This window comes from Dipodomys ordii, unplaced genomic scaffold, assembly GCF_000151885.1.
Source record: "Dipodomys ordii isolate 6190 unplaced genomic scaffold, Dord_2.0 Scaffold4, whole genome shotgun sequence".
NCBI classification, from domain to species: domain Eukaryota; kingdom Metazoa; phylum Chordata; class Mammalia; order Rodentia; family Heteromyidae; genus Dipodomys; species Dipodomys ordii.
Window position 1 is genome coordinate 33,500,401 of NW_012267220.1, and position 7,570 is coordinate 33,507,970.

A 7,570-nucleotide genomic window follows, 5' to 3' on the forward strand; every position below is an offset into this window, starting at 1 on the left:
ATGAATGGTACAATATTATTTTTTTCTAGTTGAAGAGTAGAATTCCAGTGTGTGTGTGTGTGTGTGTGTGTGTGTGTGTGTGTGTGTGTGTGTTTTCTTAACCATTCATCCACTGAGGTACATCTGGGCTGATTACATTTCTTAGCTATGGTAAACAATGCTGTAATGAACATAATTGTGCTGGTGGCTTTAGTGTGGCCTGGTTTGTGGTCATTTGGGTAAATGCCTACAAGTGGGATTTGCAGAGTCATAGGGAAGCTCTATGTTTCATGTTTTGAGGAACCTCCATACTGCTTTCCAGAGTGGCTGAACAAGTTTACATTCCCATCAACAATGTAGTAGCATTCCGTTTTGGCCACATCCTTGCAGCATCTGTTATAATTTGTTTTCTTGATAGTGGCCACTCTAACAGAGGTGAAATAGAATCTCAATGTTGTTTTGATTTGCATTTCTTTTATGGCTGAGATGTTGAACATTTCTTCATGTGTCTATTGGCTATACTTATTTCTTCTTTGGAGAAGTCTCTAAGTCTTTATCCCATTTATTAATGGGGATGTTGTTTCTTTGGGGCTTTATTTTTGGGGGGGTTAATTTTTTGAGCTCTAAGTATATTTTATATATGAGTTCCTTGTCTGATGTATAGCTAGTTAAGATCTTCTCCAATTCTGTGGGCTTTGTATTTATCTTGCTAGCTATGTCCTTTGCCATGCAGAAACTCTTCAGTTTGATACAGTCTTTGATTTGCTGTGATTCTGGACCTATGCCAAGGAGTCCTGTCATTTCCCCTGTAATATTTTAAGAGTATCTGGTCTTACACTGAGGTCTTTAATCCATTTGGAATTGATTCTGGTGCAGGGTGATATATAAGGATCTAGCTTTAGTTTTCTGCATGTGTATAGTCAATTCTGCCAGCACCATTTGTTAAAGTCTGTCATTCTTCTGTCCTGTGTTTTTGGCTCCCTTATCAAAGATTAGGTGACTGTAGGTCTGTGGGTCTATTCTTGGGTTTTCTATTCTATTCCATTGGTCCTCAGGCCTATTCTATGCCAGTACCAAGCTATTTTTATTATTATGGCTTTGTAATAGACTTTGAAGTTTGGTATTGGTATTCCTCCAGTACTGTTCTTCCCGGTAAGGATTGTTTTTGCTGTTCAGTGTCTTTTATTATTCCATTTGAATTTCTGGATTGCTTTCTCTATATAATTGAAGAATATTGTTGAGATTTTGATGGGAATTATTTTGAATTTGTAGATAGCTGTGGGCAGTATGCCATTTTTACAGTGTTAATCCTTCCAATTCAGGAACATGGTTTTTCCATTTCCTTAAATCTGCTTTAATTTCCTTTTTCAGGTTTCTAAAGTTTTCATTATAGAGATCCTTCACATCTTGGTTAATTCCTAGGTATTTTTTTGTTGTTGAGGCTATTATTTTTTGAGTTGCTTTCCTGATTTTAGCCTCACCCTTCTCATTGTTTGCAGACAGAAAAGAGACTGGTTTGGGGGGGGGGTAATTTTATTTCCTGCTCCTTTTTTTCCATATCAGATCAAGTAACTTGGGAGAGGAATCTATGGAGTTCTTCTTTTTTACCTTTATTTTTCAAAATTTTATTTTAAATACAGGATCACGTCATCTGCTAAGAAGGAGAATTTTTCTTTTTCTTTCCTGATTTGGATTCTCCTTTATATTTGTCTCCTGCCTTGTTTCTCTAGCTGGGAATTCCAATACTATAAGGGAAGTGAAGAGGGTAGACACACTGATCTCATCTCTGATTCTGGAGGAAATGTTTTTAACTTTTCACCATTAACTATAATGCTGGCTGTAGGCTTGTCATATATAGCCTTTAGTATATTGAGGAATGTTCCATGGATTCCAGCATCTCCAGAGAATTTATCATAAAGGGGTGCTGGACCTTGTCAGATGCTTTTCCTGCATTTATTGAGATGATCATGTGGTTCTAAAGACTTTATCTGAGTAGGTCTATCACTTTGAATGTTTGGGAAGTTCTCTACTAGAATTCTGTTAAATATATTTCCTATCTTTTTAACTTCCTTTCCTTGGTCTTCCTAAATACATCTTAAATTAGGTTTTATGATTAAGTTTTGAAGCTCTTGCATGCACTTTTCTTATTTCTAGGGTTTGTTTTGAATAACTGTTCTTTCTATATAATATCTAGTCTATCTTTGAGTTCAGAGTCTGTCTTCTACCTTGTCTAACTTGCTGTAAAGACTTATTTCATTTTTTATTTCCTTGCCTTCTAATTGATAATTTTTGATGGCTTCAATCTCTTCATTAAAGCTTTGCTTTAGGTCTTGTATGGACTTCTTTGATTTGTTTTCTGTGTCTTCTCTCATGTTCTTTAGCTGAGTGATTATTTTTTCATTGGACTCTTTCTCTTGGAATTCATTTAGCTTTCTCTTTGTTGATTCCATGAATTCCTCTAATCATCCTTGGTTAGTTTTATCACACTGATGCATAACCTTATGCAGGCTGTCAATCTTTTCATTAAACATATTTATCAGCAGCGTTTTTAAAGTATTTTGAGAATGACCTTCTAGCTTCTTCATTGACTCATCTATTGCCTGGTTATTTTGTGTGGGAGTTGAGGTTTTTCGACCTGCCATTTTTCATGTGTTTCTATGATTTGTTCTGCTCATTTGGGAAGAAAAGCAAATCGAAAAACCACAAGAAAACACAATTTAAGGTCAACAACAAACCCAGAGTCCTATACTACACAGACTTTAAATCAGAGGTTTTAAATCATAGACACGCATTTCCTTATGTTTTATTTTGGAGGATGGAGGTATTATGGTTCAGGAAAGCAGATTATATATAGTTGTAGGCAGTGAGAAAATTTGTTATTATGGGTATATCAATACAAATGGAACAGCAATTAGATTCAAAATGGAAACAAATACAGACAAACAATAGGGATCAATAGAATATGAGAAGCACCAGAATTAAAGGAAACAAAGTGAAATTAAAAGAAATAGAAAGAGATATCATGCGAAACAAAAATAGGAGCAAATAAGAATAGAGGACTAGGGCTGGAAAGGTGGCTCAGTGGAAGAGCGCTTGCCTTACATACACCTCAGCACCATATAAGCAGAAAAAAAAAAGCCTAAGTGGCTCTGTAGCTCAAGTGGTAGAGCCCTAGCCTTGGGCTGAAGAGCTGAGGGACAGCGCCCAGGCCCTCGACCAGACCCAAAAAAAAAGAAAGAAAAAAAAAGAATAGAGGAATAAAGAAGGAAAACACCAGAAGAAAACGAAGACCTGAAATCTAAAAATAGAAATAAAAAATGATAAAACTTAAAAATATATAAAATAATATACAATATACATAAAAATAAAATAGAATATTGAGCAACCAGAAATATAGGCAGAGTTAAGTATGTACACAAGAAAGAGGCCTAGTAATCACGACAGATTGTATATCTAGGAGTAAACAACAGCAAAAAGAAAGAAAGAAAAAAAACTAAGAACAACAACAAAATAGGTTCTCTAATGTGTTTGGCGGAACTTGCATCTCCCGATGTTGGATCCGCAGTCTCTCAGTGGTGTCTCTGCTTTTCTCGTTGAAATCTGCAGTCCACGTGAGCCAAGATCTGGGCCTCACGGGGTGGGGAGGGTGGAGTGTCTTCTTTAACAGGTGGGAGACCTCTGGTGTTTGTAGGATGGGATCCACACTGCTCACTTGCACTGGGTTGGGGTGTAGTTGATTCAGAAGCCTTTTGATGTGGGGGTGTGGCTGTTACCTGGCTTCCCCCACTCAGGCTTGTCTGTACCTTACTTATAACTCAAATATGAACGGATGAATTTTCTATTCAGTTTATTTGAATGGCCAAAATAAAGTCTTTATGGGCCTCCTCCCAGCCTGATTTAGGTTGCTGTGGGAGGGAGGGAGTGGCTTTGTGTGCTAAAACAGGTAGGAGGTGGCTGCTAACTCCCCCTAGAATCTCTGCAGAGCTTTTGGGTGTGAGCGGGCCTGATCTGGATTCAGTAGCCTTCCCTGGCTTGTGGGGCTAACTTCTGAGATCTTTCTCTTAGACCAGCCTGAAATTGCCCTCGACTTTTACGACCTGTGAAGTTTTTTTTTCCTTTGAATTCAGTGAGATGATAGAGACTTCCGGTTTTGAAATTCCAAGGTGCTGGGCTGGCTTCTAGCTGACTGAAAGATGTCTGGAATGCAGAGCTCCTCCTGGCTCACTGTTCTGGGGCGGGGCTTCCTCCCTCCAGGGCGGGGCTTCCCTCCTTCGGGGCGGGGCTTCCCTCCTCCGGGGCGGGGCTTCCTCCCTCGGGGCGGGGCTTCCTCCTTCTGGGCGGGCCTTTTCTTGGTTGCCACAGGGGTTGGCGTATCAGATTCCTTTGCCCTTTTCAAAAATGGTGCTGCTTCTCCAGCAAGTGTTTCTGACTAGGTGTTCCCACAGCCTCTTTGCCACTTGGCAAAATGGCGTTCTTCTCGGGTAGGGAGAGGGTTTCCTTGGAGGAGCTGTTGTCTGGGCGGGAGGGGGATGTCTTTGGGGTACTCACGCTTTCTGCTGTTTACACCCCTCCGCGAGGTGACCGGCTGTCTCTGCGTCTGTCTGGTCGGCCGGGCTGCGGGCTTCCGTTCCTAGTCCTTCAGTTCATGCTGAAGGTCACCTGGGAAGGCCCGGCTCGCCCACGCCGCCTCTGCTCCCGCCGCCGCCGGGCTGGTTGGAACTGGTTGGAACTGGTGGGCGCGTCCTGTTGTCTTCCTGTGCGGGCAGTCTGCAATGGTGTCCTTGGTGACTATCTCCGTGTACTTACAGCTTACTTGGTGAGACTCTCTGGACGTGGAAAGCCTGACGGGACCCTGAAAATCCTCTTCGAAAGAGCTGGTTTCCTTTCTCCATCATCGTCTCCGGACTGCCCTCCTCATCTATTTTCAAAGCGTCTGTGTCTCCTCCAGGTTGTTAGGAGTGACTGAGTGTGCTCTGGTCTCTGGTTCGTAGGTGGTTCATTTTGCTGTCTGTACCCTTTGTCTTGGGGACCTCCTTGTGGATAAACTCAGTTGGTGCCATCTGTCTTCTAAACCCTCTTTCTCTTTGAGAAATTGTCTTCGTGTTATCTCTGAGTTTTGATATTGTTCTGTCAGCCTCTCAAGTTCATTTTGTAGATCATCTTCCAGAATAGCCCTCATGTTCACTCTAAGCGGAGTCTCCCATGCTTGAGGCTGTTCCTTTGTTCTTGTGATTGCTTTGCCTGGGTGCAGTTTAGTATCTTTGCTTTCCCGGCAACACCTTTGTCGAATCATTTGGCTGTGTGCCCTGTGCTCCATCTGAATGATGTTTTCCATTTCAGCTTTCAGGCGTGCTTGTGTGGCCTGTACTCTCAGGTAGTGTCTGTCTTCCACTGGCTGCCTCCGTGTTTCCTCTGGCTTCACTTTCCCTGGATCTTTCTGGGAATTGGTGGCTGGGGTTGATGGGCTTCCCGTTCTTTTCTGTTGGTGGGAGCTGGGTATTGCACCTTTGACTGTTTCCTCTTTTCCTCATCACGATTCTTCTGGTTCTCCTGAATTGGACTGTGGGTGTATCCCACTAAGAATTTGTTTGCACCCTTTACAAACAACATTTCTTTGTAGACTTGGTCCACTTGGATTTTTCTCTCCTGCTGGCCCGATTTCCTTAATGCCAGGACAGTCTTGGCTCTGAAACTGGGTTCAGGTTTGGGGGACGTTTCTTGCTGCACCTGTGTACATGATCATCCTGCACAGCTGCTGGGGTGGTCCCTGGCGTGCAAGTGTCCATCTGGAGATGGAAACAGTTCACTCAACGTGAACTCGGCAGAGCTGGGGCAGGGTTCAGGGGTGTGATGGTGAGGGAAAGCAGGCTGCGGAAGATCTTGCAGTGCCCCTGCTTCTTGCTTGATATCAGAGGAATTGACCCCAGTAACTGCAAGAGAGCAGGTGTTCTCCGCCTTGGCCAAGTCCTTCCTGCGTAGTTTTGCCTTCTCAGCTGCCAGTTTGGCCAAGGCAGCGTTTTGTTTAATGTGCCAGCCATGGATGGTTTGGGCGTTCTTGGTGGGTTGTGGGGTGTCGGAGTTCTTCATGGTGGGCAGGTGCAGTTTGGTATCTGCCCATTTGAAATTGGCCCCGGCAGTGTGGACTGCCGCCAGGGGGCTTCCCACTAGATGGACGGTGTAGGAAGGCACTGGGGTAGATGTAGGGCTGGGAAGTTGAACTTCCCGGGCTTCGGGTTTGGCCCTGGGAGCATGATTTCCTCCCTTGACCCCAGCTTTAGAAGCCTGAGTGTGGTGACCGCACTGTTGGTGACCGTGCGTTTTGTCCTGTCCTGGACTGGCAGATTAGCCCTGGCAGGCAGGAATTTAGGGGTGGGGCGATCTCCTCCCTGATACATCTTGAGGAGACGTTGAATTGCGGGCGTCATGGAGATGGTGCGGTCCTGGCCCCAGCTGACTTCCTCCTTTTTGGGGATACCCCCAGCAGGTCATCGGCTGAGGGGCTCTCCCTTTGGGGGCCTCTCAGGGGCTTGCACAGGGTGGGTGATAACTGGGAAGATTGTGTTCATATCTGACCCCTCCTCAATGATGGGCCAAGGCCCAAAGGAGGACGGCCTGGTCACCCGGCCTTGGGCCCTCCGCGGGTGGATGGAGCGGGAAGGGCCTTTCTTGATGGTGTTGTAGGGGACCCAGCCCAGGTTTACCTCCTCGACCTCGGTAGTGGACGCAGCTCCGGGCGGTGATCTTCGGAGGCCTCCCCACTCCACTATCTCGGAAGAGAAGGAGTGATCTGCACTGCTGGTGGAACTGGAGGCCCTGGGCTGTTGCACCTCCACGGCAGTGTCAGAGACCCCACGAGATGGAGGTCGGGGGTCCCCGCCCTCCATGATCCCGGGGCCCTTGCTGGTCACTGAGGAGGGCCTGCGCAGTGGGGCCTCCTCCTGAGTCGTGGAGGGCCTACCAGAAGATGGTGGTCTGGTGGCCCTGCCCTCCACTAGGGAGCCGATGGAAAAATGCTCCCTGTGGGTGGAACCCATGGAGGAGGCCGCGCGCAGGGTCCCCTCCTCCGCCGTGGAGGCGGGCCCAGCGGGGGGTGGCCTGGTGGCCTGGCCTTCGGCTCTGCGGGCACTGGGCTCACGCATGCTCCTGGTGGCACTGGAGTGGCGCTTGCCTTGCCCTTTGGGCCCCATCGCCCTGGCCCCCGCGGGGACCCGGGACTTGCTCTTCCTGAGCCTCGGTGTGGTGTCCGCGGTGGTAGGCGTCGGCTTTCTGGATGGAAAAGTGCCTTCTAACTCTGTACAATACTCACAATCCGCAGCTGTAAGATCCTAGGTATACGAGCGCTGGCACGTGCCTTCACTCTCTTGCTAGGATCTGAAGCCCAGAATTCTGTGAACAATGGGAAGTCGGTCGGGGTGGTCTCTCTATCCCCCCATAGTCTCTATGGTGTTGTGGGCGTGGCTCCAGGAACTGTGTGGTCATGACCTTGACTGGGGCTGGGCCCCTCGTCGTCCCTTCCTTCCCTGTACTTCTCTGTTGCTCTTGGGAACTTGGGAATGGCTGCATCTGCAGAAATCACCTGTCCACAGGCACC